Genomic DNA, 20,212 nt, shown 5'->3' on the forward strand with positions numbered 1-20,212 from the left:
ATGTCTTAATTTCCCCCTAATGGTGCCTCATTTCACCTCTAATGGGGCTTATGTACAATAAAGTGTGTGATTTTCCTGTTTTGGGGGGGGGGGGGGTCACATAAAGCCAGAAACATAGATTACACAAATACACAAATACACATGCTTGCAAATGCACTGCAGTTTCACTAGCTGGGGTTCAATCCACATATTTTTATGCATATTTAGGGATATTGCATAAAAACTGCTGGATGGAAACAACAAGATGCAAATAAAGTCTCCGATATGTGCTTAAAAAAGTATACGTTCGCTTGAGGTGGATAAATGTTTTATTCAATAAGAAGAAATGTGTATAAACTATGATGGAAACATACATACAGTACCGAATAAACTCCTATTGATTTTATTAGGAATACAAGATGTGCATTAAAAAAGTAATGTGACTAAATAACTTGCTTATAACTGGACTAACAAGCAGACCAAACACTGCAACTGAAATGTTGCTCTGGTCATCCTGAAATAACTGTGTATAGAAAATCCAAACCTTGTATAGAGTCAAATAAAAACTACGAACTGTGCCAAAGAGCAGATTAATTGACACTTTTGAAAAATATATTATAGATTCACACAGCAAAGACATAAGGAAGTTGGAACGAAAGCACTGTGAGATGCGTTGTCGCTCCCAGACATTAGACGGAGTTCTTTACAGTGTTTTGCCTTTGTGCTTTAAACTTTGAGTATTTTATTAGTAAAAGAGTCACAGTAGCTACAATTTCTCCGGAAGTGATGATTTTGTTCTTTTGAACACATGGGATGGAAACTGAGCTTTATTCGCATATTGTTTTTGCAATTGTAACAGCGTTCGTATTTCAGGGCAAATGGACGAGTCAGGAGGGAGCGGAAACAGTCAATGTGAGTACTTTTATTACTCCTTTAGCATCAGCAAACATAAATAAAAAGGGCTCTTTGCGGCCAAATATAAACACACACGTAATTCAGTGAGAGTTCAATCTTAGAAAACACACACACACAGCTGGCTATCTCTCTGGTCTCTCCTTCTGCCGACTGATGCGCTAGTCTGCCTTTTCAGGTCTCCCTCATCAACAAGAGACAGGTGTTAAAGGGTTAGTTAACCCAAAAATGAAAATGATCCCATAATTTACTCACCCTCAAGCCATCCTAGGAGTATATGTCTTTCTTCTTTCAGCCAAACACAATCGGAGATATATAAAAAAATATCCTGGCTCTTCCAAGCTTTATAATGGGAGTGAATGGTACTTTGATTTTGAAGCCCAAAAAAGCACATCCATCCATCAAAAAAGTAATCATATGGCTCCAGAGGGTTAATAAAGGCATTCTGAAATGAAGCGATGCATTTTTGTTAGAAAAATATCCATATTTCTAACTTAATAAACTATAATCACTGGCTTCCAGTAACGGCCGTCAGCGTGTTCACAGGCATCCTCGTTCGTCACTATTCACCGGAGCTTACGCTACGCCTACATCATAGTCTGGAACTCGATGGCGGTACCGGTCGGCCAATTATTATAGTTTATAAAGTTGTAAATATGGATATTTTTCTTACAAAAATGTCTCGCTTTGCTGCAGAAGACCGTTATTAACCCCCTGGAGCTGTATGGATTACTTTTTTGATGGATGGATGCGCTTTTTTTGGGTTTCAAAATCTAAGGTACCATTCATTCCGATTATAAAGCATGGAAGAGCCAGGATATGTTATAATATATCTCCGATTGTGTTTGGCTGAAAGAAGAAATTCATGTACACCTAGGATGGCTTGAGGGTGAGTAAATTATGGGATAATTTTCATTTTTGGGTGAACTAAACCTTTAATGATAATGACAGCCCAGGTGACGAGACTTACCGCTCTCCCTCTCCCACGTACAGACACACGACCACGCCCTCATCTCCACAGTGACACTGTTTTTTGCATAAATTTAATTTACAACTTGGATGGAAACATAGCAACTGACTTGCTCAGCAAGTTTCTCAGCCATGATAGTAGTTGACCTGAAAGAGAAAATTAAAAAAACTTTTACGCAAATTCAAACTCGTCAGCGCCCCTCGTGGCAATGCCGAGAATGCAATTTGCAATTGCATTGTGTTATCAACTGTGTAATGACACATTTAAGAATGCAAAGTAGTTACTTTTTGTTGGTCACCACCATGTTTGAATGGAAAAAGAATGCATTGAAAGTGAATGATGACTGAGGCCAAAACAAACAAGCGTAAACCAGCCTGGTCCATGAAAATGTAAGCCTGTCTAAACTGGTCTTTTCAGCACGGTAAAAGCATTTACAGTCATGTTGAGCAAGATTCCCCACATGAAGCAGGTCTATTAGATGTGTTTTCAGCTCCCAGAATGCCTCTTTGACAGCCAAGGCTGCAGAAAAAAGCTGCAACACTGCAGTTGATGGGTAGGTAGGGACAGTTATAAGGTCATCAATCATAATCAAGAAAAATAAACAGCCACTCCAAGGCTAGTGGAAAACTCACTACTGGTGGCAGAGGGGGACTGTAGAGCATGTGTTTACTCATTGCTTGTCCATCAAACTTTGCCTTTATTATATCTTTGTTATTTGTTTTTGCTCTTTAAGAGTGAAGAGCTTCAGCTCAACTCACCTCAATGTTTTCAGGACGAAAGACGTCTTAAAGACAACCACAAAAGCAGACTGCCAGCCAAGAACATATATTACCTATACCTACACCTTTTGTGTACACCATTTCAGCGGGTCAACATGAAATTTCTTGAATTGGTTAACATTAACCAGTAGACGAAAAGGAGTAATTTCAGAGGTGAAACAAATTGTTAAATTTTCATGAAGGGTTATAAAGACTAAGGGTGTGCAGTGAAGCCATTATCTGTATCTGTTCCAGTTCCTTTGACAAACTGAACTGTATTCGGATAGAACTGGATGTGGGTAGGGCTTAAACCGGTAGTTTTTGTCAAATCTAAACGAAACACCCATTTTTAAATGTATTGTTTCTATAAAGAAAATATGCCTCATATATGCCTATATTCATAATAATAGCCTAATAATAATAATAATAATAGTTAATATAAAAAATTATTATTATTGTTATTTTTATTATTATTCAATCATTATTTATTTAAATTATTATTTTATGTCTTTTTTCTACCAGATGAAGCTGAATTTGTAGGCTACATTAAATGTGGGATATTTTGTTAACTGTGGTTTCCCCTGGTATTTTTGGCATTAATATCTGCTGAAACAGAATTTTCGTTTATGTCTGTGCATGTATAACATTATTCTTTTATTGTGAAATGTCAAGCACACATTTTGCAGCGAATATTAAATGCAAATTCAAACATTAAAATAAATTACAATAAATCAATATAGCCTACAAATAGGTGAAAGTTCCATACATCTATAAGGAAATTTTATATGACGGACATGTCCGTAAACTATCTCTCTCTCCCGCACGATCCTCTGCAGTCGACCTTTATCCCTCACGGAGGCTTGATTAGCCTAATACGGGACCGGGTGTGTAGGATCACGACCCGGCCCCTCCCTCCGCCCTGCCACAATAACGTTTGTGTACCAAGAAAGAAAGAAAACGTCAGAACAAGATGAGAGAAGCATGTTACACATCACATATCATACACATACACCAATTATTTTACTGCATAAATAAATATGGAATGAGTAACATTATATGTGTCCTATATTAAAGTAAAGTGTCAGATAGCTAACATTTGTTGCCTTGTATCTGCTGCATTGTACCTATTTGAAATAACAGTCGTACCTTTTCGTACAAGCCAAGTCTTAAAATATCCTATGATTTTGCCATCTCATACAAATTGTTATGAGTTGTCATGAGACTAGGTTGTTGTTGTTTTTGTTTTAATTTATACAAAATAAATAAACAATTCTGTTCCTGTGTCCTGAATACAATGCTTCAAAAACTCTAATTAGACTCTCAGAGTTCTTGGATGCTGTATACTGTTGTGAAACATAAAATATATATAACTTCAAAAGCTTCAAAGGTTGCCAGCATGGAAATTGCCAAAGTCTCACTTTTAATAGATCTTACTAGCTGCTTTACACAATTAAAACTGCTGATGATAGTGTCTGATGAACATCTCTACTCCTGCTGCAGAAAGATAAGAATCACAATGTATATGGCCTCTATTAAGTTTCCACAGATCTATAATACTGTTTAGTCTTATGCTTTAGTAATTTCCTTAAAGGAAAATAACCTAAATATCTGTGACAAGGTAGAGGGCGGGGCCAGGTCGTGATTTTACACACCCGGTCCCTTATCAGGCTAATCAAGCCTCCGAGAGGGATAAAGGTCGACTGTGGACAGTTGTGCGACAGAGAGAGAACGTTTACGGGCAGCTGTCCGTCCTATGTGTGTGTTTGAATCATTTGGTCTATTTCTTCATTAAACTATTATTTATAATGTTAAGCCGGTTCTCGCCTCCTCCTGTCCTGTATAATCTGCTTTACACTGGTGCCGAAAACCTAGGACGGAGGAGGGATACGCCGTAGTGGAGTTCTCTAGCAGCCGCGGCCATCTTCCGGGGGACGGAGGAGCCCGGCCGCCTGGTAGCGGAGGAATAGCTGCCAACCGCGAGGGGAGAAGAGGGTCCTAACCGACCGCCTGAAGCGGTCAGGGCCGCTGCCAGGGGCGGAGGAGACCCCTACCAGCCGCTGAAACACGGCGGGGTCTGAGACCGCCGACCCCGAGCGGGGAGGAGCTCACTGCCGACCGCCTGGAGCAGGAGAACCGCTGCCAGGGGCGGGGGAGACCCCTTCTGTTCCCCGAGAACGCGGCGGGGCATTCCGTCCACCAGGGGCTGGAGGACTGCCTCCAATCCAACCGAGGAGGTGCGGCTGTCGTCCGTTAGAGGGCGGAGGAGTGGCCGGGAACCAAGCTAAGGCATATTGGAGAACCGGCGAGTAAGTGAATTTTTTTTTTCTTTCTCTCTTCTCTCTCTCTCCCACTGCCACTCCGTGTTGGCCTTTTCCCTCTCTTTAAATTTTACTGGTTTTTTTGTTGGGGGTACTGCACTGTTACAGGGAGTACCCCCCTATTTATCATTATTGTTTCCCTCCTCCTGTCCCCTCCCAGATTCAGGAAGGTGGGGATGACCTGCCGGCAGACGGGGCATAAGGCATGCCCTCCCCCAGGGAAAGAGTGGGGGGGCTCCCCAGCCTAAGAGAACGAGGAAGGACAGGGTAGAGGGTGGGGACGGGTCGTGATTTTACACAACCAAAAATGAAATAGTCATCATTCTGTATGACTTTCTTTCTTCCTGGAACACAAAAGGAGACGTTAGGCAGAATTTTAGCCTCAGTCTCCATTCACTTTCATTGCATCTTTTTTCCATACAATAGAACAACTTAAATTTCTCATCAGATTATTTCCAAACAAAATGTTCTGAGCTATGCTATCCACATACATTTTTAAAGCTCTACTCTTACTCTATGGTAACAATTGTTTGTTTATTATTTGTTTCTATTTTTATTAATCCTAAACTATGTACAGAGGAAAAGGTGTCAGCCGCAACAACACAATTAATGTAATTCATTCACGCTGTTGATTACCAGACAGACACTGTTTTCATTTCAAAGCGTCTCTCTCATTACGGGCTGAGAGCCCAGTCCTCTTTCTGAATGAGCCTCATCAGCTCAGCTTCCACAGCTCCCAAAGGCTCTGAAATTATACTACACTCCCAATTAAGAGCACTTTGTTTTGAGGGAGAAGGCAACATCAACAGTGATGAGGGAATATCATACTTATATGTTATACACATACTGGGGAAGAAGAAATCCCCTTCTGAGAGATGAGGTGCTGTTATCATGGCCTCCAATTTAGCAATGGACCGATAATCAGTCAATATTTGTCTTTTAAGAGTTTGCTGATAACTGTGTCTGCTTGTGCAATAAACACAAGAGGTTGTTCCTTCTTAAATCAGTTCCAATATCTATCAGTAATGGCAATGGATAATGCACACTTTCTGTTTTCATTGAACAATTTTAGGGAATTGACTAAATTTTCTAAAATAGGTTCACATATAGTGGGGTCCAAATGTCTGAGATAAATAGTGAGAATGCATCAATTTGTATTTTTCTTATTATATTCAAAAAATTTAATTGTTGAATTAAATTAATTAATTTAATTAATTAATGTCTTTGAAGTCCAGTCTGGATTAACTGAAGAAATTCACATAGATGCATTTGTCCTTGTTAATTGGCTGATGAAGGCTTTTGTTGGCAATTGTTAGTCTATGCATTCGATTTCAAGAATGTAGTCCATCAATAGACTGAGGTGATGTAGGCAGAGATCAGGGATGTGAAACGCAGTTCAACCTGGCTGGTAATTTCGGTGAGGTTCGGTGTGGTCCATCCTAAATACAAGGTTCAGACAATGGAATATGAAGTATCCCATGTCTTATGATTGGAGTTGGTATCAGTTCATCCTCTGAAGTCTGAAGTGATGTTTGGCTGGCACCGGCTGCATTTAGTCATTGTCATTCAGCGACCCGAGCAGTGGAGTCCAACACAAAGCAGGAATGGTGCTGGATCCAGTCGGTTCTGGAGACCTCAGAATAGGAGTCCCGATGTTGAGACAGGGAAACAAATCTTCATTTTGGAACAGTTTATGTTTGAAATTAAAAAAAAATCTTCCCGGTCAAAATTGGATTTTAAATCCACTAAAGTCTCTGAGTCAGACAACTCGTAATAATTAGTACAAGATGGCAAAATCCTAAAATCAAAGTAGGACTTTTATTCCTGTAGAGACCAACCAATCAACCAACAGAATTTGAAATTGATACAATACAGGCAACAAATTTTAGCTAGCCAGCACATTATCTTAAAGGAAACATTTGTGAACAAAGTTGGTTCCTTATTCCATATTTATGCAATACATACAGTATGTATGTCAAATGTAGAGTACACGCTTCCCTTGTCTCGTTCCACACCCCAGTGTTTTCTTTCTTCTGTGGTACACAAACATTAGATTACTATTAAAATCATGGTTAGGTTTAGGTTTGAGTTAGACTTAGTAAAAATCTTAATAACATGGCAAGAATAAAAGTCAAATGATTTTGTACGAGCCAACACTTAAAATTGTGTACGATTTTTTTCATCTTGTATCGTTATTACAACTTTTAATGACTCGTGAGAAAGAGTTGTTTGAATCCCTGATTTTCAAAATGGTCTCAGACTTTTGAACCCCACTGTTATATTGCCATCAGCCGCCTTGTTCTCTAGACAACAGTATCGGTTATTGAAAAACCCATTTTGGCCAACCACCACTCGAAACTGGGAGATTTTGCGATTCTGAGAGCTGTTGTGAAAAGAGGGCTGATAAAATAAAGCCATGCTGAAAATTTGACAGAACCTAGCCTTCAAAAACCATGGGATAGGTATTGAAGTGACACTTTCTGTCCTATAGCAGAGTCTCAAGTAGACAGTTTCCTCATGTATTCTGCTCAAGCACTGGGTTCACAAAGCAGTGCCTCTATAAAGCTGTCTGTCACATATATGGCACCGCTCCTGCAATGCAGAAAGCAGGGCTTTGTGTGGGCGACAATCTCATCAAGGATGCTCCCGTGGTATAGAAGGGAGAAAAACGTGTCCGGTGATTTGGCTGTCAGTAATGTATATCACATTAGGAAAAACTTTGAATACCATGCCTAAGGACCATCAGAGGAGATCAATACAAAGGGGGATTTCAGGGGAAAACATTTAATACAAAGATTGGTGAGCTAATGTGAGCAATGAATGTGTCTCGTGTGAATATTCTTTGGTAGAATCCAAGAGATTCCAAGAGTTTATTAGTGGTGCTGGCTACGGCAAGCTTCACAGTTGGTTTCCGTAAGTAAAAATACCATTCATTTTCTAATTAGAGAAATTGATTATTCTAACAATAACTTATAAACCTTTTAACACAGACCTACTAGGAGCTACAAGCTTAAGTTATTAGCTTATACTGTATATATTTCTGTAGAAGCCAGTGTGATTTCAGTTTAATAAAAAAAACATGTTAAAGCTGAAGTATGTCATTTCTGTGCCACTAGTACCACCAAACAGAATTGCAAAAATAAACTTTTTCAAAACAGCTTTCTGAATATGCCCCCACCCCGTCTGCCGTTGGTCAAACAAAGAGATAGTCCCGCCCCCAACTCACACCAATGGTTGAGTAACGTTGTTGGGGCAGGTCTAAGTGGGTCGCATAAAATAAACAGAGCAATTTTCATAGCGCCGCAGAAAGACAATGCTTACAGTTTTTGAGAAAATGAATCTATGAATGGCCTAATTATAGTTGGCTCTGCATTTTAAGATGGGATAGGAGAAAGTATTTTAACCAAAAAATAAAAAATACTTCAGCTTTAAGGACAATTCCTGGTGAAAAACTACACTACCAAGAATCCTGGAAAGAGATCCACCAATAAGAGAAATCACTGATACAAATCAAGAAACAGCAACCACCTACTTCCATAAACCATTGCAAATGATGTAATGAAGTCGGTCCTCTTAAGCTAATTAAATATAACTTAAAATATATTGTTTTTATACTTTTAATCAACTATGTATAAATTGTTTTATATTGTACTGTCTTTATTTTGATTGCTTCGTTTGCAATGTTTTTTAATCCTAAGTATTAAACTTTGATATGTAACAAGCAACTGCATAGCAATGCCCTAGCAACCACACATAACACCTAGCATTCTTCCGAAAAATCTACTATCAATTCCACCCCTTTCAGAAAAAAAATAGATCTCATGCTTTTAAGATTAAGCCATACATATTTTTCCTGATGGTTGCCATTCCAGCTGGAAAACATTAAAGGAGGCAACAGCACAATTTTTCATGTCACTCTCTGGGGATTTTGGCAACTTTAAGCAGCTTCCATGGGAAGTGAGCAATTCATAAATAAGACTCATGGGAGCTTCTTAACTTCACAGTGTTTGGCTGTGATGAGAAAACTAGAATAAATCACTTTGAGCTGAATCACAGAGGTAATGAGAAGCATCCAAGCTTTGCATAATTCTGGAACATATGGTGGAGCTCTGAAGTCAACCTGACTGTCGAAGCCCTGATGGCAAAGAAAGGACATGTAATGATCCAGTAAACATAAAAAATGACTGTTAAATGGCTGCACATCAAGTGAATATTGACGAATTAATTCCCAATCCACTGCAACCACAGCATGTCTACTTGTGAAGATTTATGCTGACTGGTTTGATGAAGCCCTAGCTGGTTTCCATACAATTTGCCCCTAAATGTGTTGATTTTAGGATTTAGCCCTTAGTTGCTGATTATGTGGATCATTAAATTGTTAAATATGGTTAAATACACCAGAATTGTTTGAAAGATGACATATTGTGGTCATACTCAATGACCTTACATAGGGACTGAACGTAAATAGTTTGTTTTGGTCGAACACATCAGTTTAAATAAGCTGTTTCAAGGCGCATTCACATTAACAACATCATTTCTGTCTATTTTTATTTATTTTTTTGGGAAGAATTTCTCAAAAACACACATTAAGACAGAAACTATTTAATCAACTAGAGCATCACACTGATTGCTGCCAGAAAATATAGCTTTTTTTCATTTTGTCTGTCATTCCACACACTGAAAACTAAAACTAAAGACATTAAAAAACCAACAAAATTGCAAAAATACACATTCCCAAACACTGTCTATTGGAAAGTGCCCCAAACTCACTCCATTGGTTGTGCCAATGTTGCTGTATTGGGCTGAGGTGGATTTCCTGTATAACAACCTAACTCACTGCTTAACCACCATAGTATGATGTGTCATTGGAGAAAAGAACTCATGACTGTTTCCAGAAACCGTAGTAACTACATCCGTTGTTTGAACCACATTGGTTCAACAGTATAGAGCTGTTGTTAATGACAATATGAAGAGGGTGGAGTAATAACTTCTGCAGATATCAAATTATAAGAGATCATTTACATAAGAAAAGCTGTTTAATGCATGAAAGCTGCTGAAGGCACGAAAGTGGTTTGCACTGTGTAATACGACAGACTACGGGGTCCCCCCCAGGGCTGCATTAAGGTACTCTGGGGCTTGCCGTTTTGCTTAGCTCTGGTAGTCGTCAGACAGGGGAACGTTGTCACTCTATGACCATGTGCTACATGGATGGTTATATCAGTTGTGCACAGTCTCTGTGTTTACATCAGCACCTCCCGCTGAACGTGTTTACATATGCATCCTCCTGTGAATGCTGACAGAGAATACTGTGGCGGATGCCTCAACCGGGCCCCTTCACCTGGGAGTTCGAGGCCCCCCTACAGCCACGGGCCCCAGGACATAAACCCCAGTAAACCTGTGCGTTAATACAGCGCTAGTTTCCAAAACGCACTTGAGCATGCACGCACATGTGCACTCTTCAAAAGCATAATTGAACTTTACTTATGCATTAACCTGGACACACAAGCCGTGTTCCATGCATATAATGTATTTAACCCTTGTGCGTCAATTTTAAAAAGTAACTTAGAGGTCCATAGATTACAAAAATTATTTATTAATATTATTTTCCACTTTCAATTAGTTAATTTTTTAACCAACCTCAGTCCTGAACATAACCAAATATTCATTCATTTTCAGGATTTTAACCCTTTAAATGCCAGTTTGTTTATATAATGCGACTGTTAGAGCCTTTTTTTATGAAAAAAAATAAAACAACAACAAAAATATTATTTACTCCATAGGCTAAACATGCGAAAAATGGCACCATCTGATTGAAAATTTTACATTTTGTAGCCTGGGCTCAGGAATGAAACCATAATATCATAGAATACTTGATTTTATGCTTTAATGGAATTGGGATCAAATATACAGTAGCTGTTTTAATGGGATTCATTTTCATACAATTTTAAGGTCCTGAGTGTAACTATTTTGTGTACACAGTGTATTATAGATGTATTATAGGACTGAGGTTGAAATATCAAACTTCCCCCAAAAATACACACCTTTGACAAAATGTATGCTTTTAGCAGTAATACAGCCAAAATGATTAAAAATGCAAAAATGAAAAAGACAAAAATGTCAAGGGTTAACAAGGGTTAAACTTGGAAAAAACGACACACTTCCCCTTTAATAGCACTAGAATCAAGATCAAACTGAAATATATTTTTTATCATACTGTATACTAACTAACAGACCAGCTCCAATATTCTCTGACGATGACTTGCCCTTTATTTCAGTTCAACACACTGGTGCCAAACATATGGTGAACTCCATATGCACAACTTCCGTGACATTATCCCGGCCCAAACACCATTCCAGCACAGCAAGATATATGCTGTAATCCTCTAATGCAATTTTGTGACACCAGCAAATGTAGTGCTGCACAATTTCTCCATATTGTTATTCGAATGAACAAATATTGATTTTGTGGTTAATGAGTAATACAGTTAGTAATATTTGCTATGGCACTCTTTCAGATTGCTTCTACAGAGGCTGTCACTGCCTGGATTAGAAAGATGTCATGGAATAAGGAGGTGGAGAGGAGGCACCTGCAGACCTTTCATTATACATCCACAGTGTGCTTGTGGATCCAGAGTCATGAAACTGCCAGCAGTGCTGCCTCTGTGTGCGCCCACAGCAGTCAGGAAGTCTTACCGCATTCCTTCACTTTTCAAACAGCCTACAGGTCCTCGCATTCACCAAAAAAATAAAAATAAAAAATCATGGATGAGCCTCCGCAAGCCTGTCACCCTTTTTCAAGATGTAGACTGGAAATCAACACAGAGATTGTGTATAGCATTCCGTCCCACTGAGTGAATCATACATGTCAAACATGAGTAAACAATGATGACAGATTCATGAACTAATCTGAAATTAATTCACAAAGAGTACATCTTAAAAGACAGTTAGGTTTAGGTTTGGGGCTTTTGGTTTAGGGTGTATGCATGCCTGTTGACTGTATTTATTACACCATTTACAACTAAAAGTAACTTGCATTTGGTACCACTCTGTGAACATATGTGGCCAATGGGGGCAGTAGTTCAAATTTCAGTGAGTACAGACCAATTTCAACTGGAAAAAAATGTCTAATGTGGTGGTGTAGTGGTCTAAGCACATAACTGGTAATCTGGTAATCAGAAGGTCGCTGGTTCGAGCCCCACAGCCACCACCATTGTGTCCTTGAGCAAGGCACTTAACTCCAGGTTGCTCTGGGGGACTGTCCCTGTAATAAGGGCTCTGTAAGTCACTTTGGATAAAAGCGTCTGCCAAATGCATAAATGTAAATGTAATCTGGACTGGCTCAACCAATGGTGTGAGTTTTTTAGGAGACTATCAGTTGTTTTTTTTTTCAACCAAGTATCAGTTGTGGTACATAAATTACACACTTCGCCTATAAGTATATGTTGTTCATTAGTATTACTCAATACACTTTAATAACACTAACATGAATACTAATGTTATGTGTGCCCTAACTCTCATTAGACAATTAAATGATTTCCAGAAGTCATCACAAACTACAAATGAGCACTGTACTGCACGGCATGTCTCTTCATTTTGTATTCACTATGATAATGACAGGAAGCTAGTTCCCACAAATAATTAGAAAAAATGTCACAGCTCGCAAACTGTCTGATTAATCAAGCACAAATAATTGAATATGAATATAAACAGGCTTGAGACTTATTCGAATGTAGTCTGAGTCCACTGATATACATTGGCTGGCAATTCATAGCACTCAATGGGTGAGTGGTCTTCTTCTAACTTAACTGGCCTTACACTCTCTCACTTTCTTACTTACTCTCTCATGCTCTGATATTCTCTCTCTCTGACTTTCCTTTAAAGGTACACAATAGGTCTTTAGGGTGCAATTATGTACCCAAAACTATTTAACTAGAGGTAAAGATCCCCTTGAGGGTACTATCCCAGTGACCGCTGTTGTACCTTAAACAGAACCATTTTCTGAGTGTGTTCAAAGTTAGTACATTTTTATGTCTACTAGGCATAAATTGTCCACAAAATCCAATCACTTAGAAATGTAATAGCAAACCTCTCCTCAACAAGTCACATCATTTACCATTCATATCTGTGCCTGATGAGTAATGTACCAAAGTTTAACACTTAGGAGTATAGAGGTATGTTCAAATCCCTAGCTCTAAAATATGTGTAATAGTACACACCACCAATAAAAGAGGGACCCGGCAATTCAAGGTTAATTTTCGTAATCTACAGGTTTGGCTTTCCTCAACCGTAGGATTTAGTTTGCCTGAGTGGCAGATACTAGTACCAGTGAGGTAGACAAAATATTCTTACAAAAAAAGAGCCTGTGTGGATGTGCCTTGAAGCCCAAAGTGAAAAAGCCAAACCTTTGATGAGTACAAAGTGCAGCCATCAGCTTCACGTACAAGTTTTGGGGATGAATCATTTACAGTTGTCAGACATGACTTTCTAAGAAATACGAGTCAAATTGAACTGGCCTTTGGCAGGATTTATGACAATAAGACACAAGTTCATAGGAATACTCACAAAATATTAGATGGCATGCTTTATTGAGAATCTTTCAGGCACACAGAAAGCCTTTTCAATCATGATCAGTTAAGGGGTATCTGTCAGGATGTGTTTAGAGTATCTGCCAAAAGCAGAGTCAGCTTAATGCCTAGTGTTAATGTGACGGTAATGAGATGCATTGGTGTTACTGAGTCATAGGTTATGAAAATATTCCCATCAGAAAGCAAGTCTGCATTTCAAATGAAAAACATCTCACTAGCAAGAGCTGCTTGCTGCAGTCATATCCCATCACAGATATACGCTAAAACGGAGGGAACACATAAACGGCACTCAAAATTTCCCAGCCTGATATCATGAAAATGACCTGACTGTGGCAACATTTTAACAAAATGACATAATGTGATTTCTGACTCGTATCGTGGCAGTCCGGAAGTTATTTGTCCACTGTCCACTATAAAAGAGTTACATTTTCTCCCAAACAATTGAGATTTCTAAGGTTTATGCTCTTTCGAATTTTAAATCAACAAAGCCTACCACCCTACGTTAAAGCTTAAACCAAAACCTAACCAATAGTGTCATGAAAACAAATGTTAGATGAAAGACAGACAGTTTAATGCTTTAGGAAGTTTTAAAACAATAAAATCTACCTCCCTACCCATAACCTACAATTAGCATAATAAAAAGCAAATGTCACAGTCTGGCCCCTCTATCTGTCAGTTTGTCCTGTCTGCATGTTTCCCTGTGTTTCTTCCTCTTGTGTCTTGCAGGTGTCACGTCAAGAATAGCAGCCTCAGTTGCCATGGCAACGATCATTACTCCAATCTACTGATTATCTGCAGCACCTGTCTACCATTAACCTCTCCCTATTTAAGCTCCCCTTGTGTTCAGTCCGTTGTCGGTTGGTTGGTTCAGCTAGCTACTGGCTTTGGTCGGTTTATGTTACCTTATGTGGCTAGTTCTGACAAGTTCTGTTTTATTTGTCCATTGAGACTTTTTGTTTGTATTCTGTTTAGTTTTTTTTAATAAATTCTTTTTTCTCTGCATCCCTGCATTTGGGTCCTTCCTCTCAGCAGATTCGTGACAGCAAATGTGAGATGAAAAACGCAATTGCTGAAGCAACCTGCCTGCCTCACTGGACTCACTACAGTTTGCATACCGCAACAACTGCTCCACTGATGATACCATTGCATCTACACTACACAATGCTCTCTCACACCTGAAAAAAGGAACACATATGTGAGAATGCTGTTTGTGGACTGCAGCACAGCATTCAACACCATAGTGCCCTCCAAGCTTGATGAGAAACTCCGGGCTCTGGGCTTAAACAGCTCGCTGTGCAGCTGGATCCTGGATTTCCGGTCAAGCAGATGCCAGGTGGTTAGAATGGGCAGCAACATTTCCTCATCACTGACCCTCAACACTGGAGCCCAGCAGGGCTGTTTTCTCAGCCCACTCCTGTATTCCCTGTACACACACGACTGTGTGGCAACACATAGCTACAATACCATCATTAGGTTTGCTGATGATATGACGGTGGTAGGTCTGATCTCTGACAATGATGAAACAGCCTACAGAGAGGATTTGCATACTCTGACAGACTGGTTTCAGGAGCAAAACCTCTCCCTCAATGTCAGCAAGACCAAGGAGCTTGTGGTGGACTTCAGGAGAAAAGACAGAGAACACAGCCCCATCACCATCAATGGAGCACCGGCGGAGAGTCAGCAGCTTCAGGTTCCTCGGTGTCTACCATTTAATTCTACATGGTCCGTCCACACTAAGGCCGTTGTGAAAAAGGCTCACCAGCACCTCTTCTTCACAGGGCTGAGACAGCTTGGAATAATCCACCACATACTCACACGGTTCTACACCAGCACTGTAGAGAGCATTCTGACTGGCCACATCACCGCCTGGTACAGCAACACAACTGCAGACATATCAACAGAGGTGAGCTTCTCTCTGGTAAATGGTCTGCACTTATATAGTGCTTTTTTTTTTTAACCTTAGAGGTTACCAAAGCGCTTTACACAGTGTCCCAATCACCCATTCACACTCACACTCACACTCACACTCACACTCACACTCACACTCACACTCACACTCACACTCCAATGGCCACAGAGCTGCCATGCAAGGCGCTAGCCTGCCATTGGGAGCAACTTGGGGTTCAGTGTCTTGCCCAAGTACACTTCAGCCGGGAATCAGTCGTGTGGGCTGGGAATTGAACTGCCAACCCTGCGATTGGCAGTCAACCTGCTCTACCACCTGCGCCACAGCCGCTCCTCTCTCCAGGACATATATACCAGGTGGTGTGTGAAAAAAGCTTGGAGGATCATCACAGACTCCAGCCACCTGAGCCATGGGCTGCTCTCACTGCTACCATCAGGCAGGCGGTATCGCAGCATCAGCACCCGCACCAGCCGACTTCACGACAGCATCATCCCCCAAGCAATCAGACTTTTGAACTCTTGATCTCTCACAATCAATATACATCAGCACTGCACTTTATTAATCTTATTAATCTCACACTGGACTGTCATAAATTATATTCTCTCTTAACACACTAGTAACTGACTATCAACCGACAGCCTGAATGTCAATACAGCACAATACAACCTACTGTATAATATATAGGCTATATACTATTTTTATTAAATATAGAATACTGTGTATTCTATATTTTATGTATGTGTATTCTATATTGTGCGTATTGTATACTGCACATTGTATATTATTATATTGTGTTGTGTGTAATTATGTGTATATTAGATATGAAAATTGTGTTTTGAAAATCTGATGTTTATTGTAAATTGGTTTATGTCTCATCACTATCATGACTGCTATGTTGCTTGGAACCGCACCCAAGACTTTCACCCACTGTTGCACTTGTGTACATGGTTGAGTGACAATAAAGTGATTTGATTTGATTTGATTTTGACCATGTTATTTTGTGGCGCTTCTATTACAATTTAAGATTACATTTCAACTTGCATGCTCTTAAGTACGCTTAATGCATTCCTTTGCATCGCAGTTTGAATAAGCTTGTAAATGTAATTGTTTATATGTAATTCAAATGTCTATGCTATAGTAAAAGTGTTTAGATGTTGTAAGATAGCACTGTGTGAGGAACAAGGTGAAAGTATGCATTTGTTAACTGAAAATCTACCATTTTACACTTGATTTGTGTGAATGGGAATTAAATTAATTGTTTTTGTAGCACATCTATTGATCATTTACCAGAAAAGTGCCACAATATGTACAATGAGCTACGAAAAAATATTTTATGCAAAAATGTAGGGACAGTAATGTGATTCTCTGAGACCAGGTTGCAATTTTCTGACCCCTAGATAGGGTGATGAACTACAAACTCAGAGTAATAGTGTTCTCAAACATTAAAATAAAGCTGGGGTTCCTGTAGCACAAGTGATATATCATGGAGCTTCAAATGCAAAATCAAGGATTTGATTCAATGGGAGCACATGTATGAACAAATGCACACCTTGAATGCAGTGTTAGTTACCTTGGATAAGAGTGTCTGCCAAATGCATAAATGTAGATGTAAAGATGAACCACCCAAATTATTCTCCAGACAACATGATCTGTTTGATCCAGAACCTCCTGAATAAGGCAACAACAAGTGCTTTCTGTTAAAAATCTCCCCAAGAACACAGCAGAAGGAAAGTCTGAAAAGGTTATTCTGCAGTTCCAATGGATCACACAAAGTAGCATTACATTATTAATGAGCTTTCTGCTCAGGCTTTCTCTCTCTCTCGTTAACGTTTCTTGTAGGTGACAAAGTAATTGGTTTCCCAGGGAAACTTCTACCTGTCGATAATTTTAGATAAGCAAAAAGATACAGTTTGAAATATCACTTTCTCATTCAGAATACAGTATACTGTAGATATCAACATGGATTATGGGATGTTTTGATGAATAGCACTTGGATGGACAAATTGATTCGGTTCCAGAAAACTTTTTTCATATTATTTGATGGACTATATTTTTACATCTGAAGATAATGCATGCATACATTTCACACCATGTACAATGATAGGGTTTTCTAGCAACTTGCCAGAATAGTATGGTTGCTATGGTGTTCTGGGTGGTTTTTTAGCACATTGCTATGTGGTTGTTAGCTATTTTGCCAAAATATATGTATAATTGTACTGAACGTCGCTAAGCCTATTATAGCACGAGTTTGGAAAAGATGCTGAAAAGTCAATGTAACTGGTGGTTAGACCCATCAAAATTACACATATATCCAGATCTGTTTTGATGAAGCACAATTACAAAGAATTACAAAAAATGTATATATTGGACATACACTCACTGGGTAGGGCCTTCCTTTGCTCTCAAAACAGCCTCAGTTCTTCATGGTATGGATTTCACAAAATGTTGGAAACATTCCTTTGATATTTTGGTCCATGTTTACATAATTGCACCATACCATTTCTGCAGATATGTCAGCTGCACATTCATTCTGTGAATCTCCCATTCTACCACATTCCACATCACTGTCCTTTTATGCATATCGCGGCACCGTTTGTTGTCCGTTCTGCATAACGCGGTGCCTTATTTTAGCTTATCGCGTGCGGCCCATTCGGCACATTTTACAGCAGACCCATGGCCCGCTCGGTTCTCCCGATGGTCAGTCCGTCCATGAATGGCCCCAACGTGCGTCAGCCCATCGGGAAAATGCCAGTATGCCAGACTAACAGTCCAGCCCTGCCTCTGTTAGTGGAGAGACCACTCGGGACACCATGGCAGATACAGTTGGTGAGTTGTCAATGCTAACTTATCTTACTAGCTAGCTCATTTTTATATACGATATAAACTCAATATTTTAGATAACTAGATAACATGATACCTCAACTTGAGCTTCCCTATTGCTTGTGAAATATGTGGGGTGTGTGACGTTGGCACCAGGGCAGCATATTTAGGGCAGGTTTTAGGGCAACGCTACAGAACAATTGGCCCGATGGTGGCAATGCAGATTGAGTTTGGTCTCGCGGTTGAGGTCTGAGGCTGGCCAATAGATAGCCCTGACTTACACTGGCCCAAAAAAAATTGCAAAACACTGTAAGTATGCATGTGACTTAAGCTGTGGTTTTGATCAATATAATTTTGACTAACTGGGCAGTAATAATCAGAATATAATCAATGATAATATGTGGCAAAACTGCACACAATATCAGTATATTTACTCTATTGTTCTATTTACTTAATGTAAGGCACATTTTCTTCTAAAGCTAGTCTTCCCTCAAATACAGCCAGTAAGCTCATTCCAACACATTGGACGTGATTTCTAGAGCTTTTCCTGCTGAGGTCAGCAAATGTATGACATGATGTGAGACTCAATTCACACCTTCCCATTATGTGGATAAAATACCTCTTTGAATTCATTCAGGCTCTCGTTATTTCTTGTCATTCAACATTTAGCTGTGCAACTGCCAATTTTAGGTAAAAATACTAAGGGAATCAAAAACCAAGCGTGAAAAATTCTAGCTTTTAAATAATTGAAACTCCTGTCAGCACACACTTTTAGAGTTCAATAGTACCTGCACGCTCCAAGCGCACATTGAATTTCATGCAGTAGTTGTTTGTGAAACAAATTACAGGAATGCTGCAGAATATTACTTTTGCAATGTGAATGGGGAATACAATAGAAAATAAACGAATTACTCTGAGTGTTCTAACCAAGGGAAACAGAGCTGTGTGAACAATCCCACCCACTCTATAGGCTCTGGGTAACATGATGTATTATAGTGAAGATATTGATTACTATTAGAAATTGAATGGCATTTTTTTCTTCCTATATCTTCCTTTTTCTTTTATTCTTTTATCAAGAGCTTGGTGTATTGACAGCTGTGATGTGTGCAGTTTATAACTATGCACCTACATTTGACTCTTTTTACTCTCAAACACAACATTTTATTTTCATGGTGAAACTTCTGAGGTGTCAGCAGTTCTCGGGCTAAGAGAGACATTCATCAAAATCAGTGAAAGCAGATTGTTCTAAATGCTTGTGGCATGAGGCGCAGTATATGGTATGCAAATCAGGCAGAGACTACAAAGAAAAGTGGGTTATTTGATTACGTTTCAGTTAAAGATGCATCATACAAGTCATCTGCCAGCATATAGAGGATAAACACAGTTCATGCACACTCCCTATACTTCAACAGCCCTTATTTTTTTAGAAAAAGCTCTTGCAACACCAAACATTATAATATAAATGCCATTCCTTAGATTTATAAAGCCAAAGAGTTTATCATCCTTATCAGTAAGTGAATTCATATGCAAACACTGAGCAAGTATGCCAGTGGTGTGAGATATAGTGCAAGGGAATGAGATTTGGAAAGATGATATTCATGATAGTTGTTAGCGTTTGAGACAGAGGTAAAACTAATTGAATTCATATGAGCTCTTTCAAATACATTTACAAAGATAATGAACTCATATTCGAGCAGATGTTTGTGGAGCATGGGGAAATGGTCTCAGAGGGGGTTCTTTGAGATTATTATTGCGGTTCTTCAAACCACAAAATATAAATGAGAAAAAAAATATATTAGCACGAGGCAGCGCCTTGCGTTACTGAACATCATGAGAGAAAAAAACACACGCACAATTATTACAATTTTCACAAAGAATTTAAATGGTCAGATATTAAAATCTGTCGGAAAAGCCCTCGTTCGATCAGTCAACGCTAGAAAGCACTGCAGTACATTTGAGAGAAA

General features: G+C 39.2%; 1 protein-coding gene across 2 annotated transcripts in view; it reads right to left on the reverse strand.

Moving 5' to 3' along the window:
- LOC127619136 (inactive dipeptidyl peptidase 10-like) overlaps positions 1-20,212 on the reverse strand; it is a 73,856-nt gene that overhangs the window by 53,137 nt on the left and 507 nt on the right. The gene's annotated exons all lie outside the window — the stretch shown is intronic.

The sequence above is a fragment of the Xyrauchen texanus genome, chromosome 25 (genome assembly GCF_025860055.1).
Source record: "Xyrauchen texanus isolate HMW12.3.18 chromosome 25, RBS_HiC_50CHRs, whole genome shotgun sequence".
NCBI lineage: Eukaryota > Metazoa > Chordata > Actinopteri > Cypriniformes > Catostomidae > Xyrauchen > Xyrauchen texanus.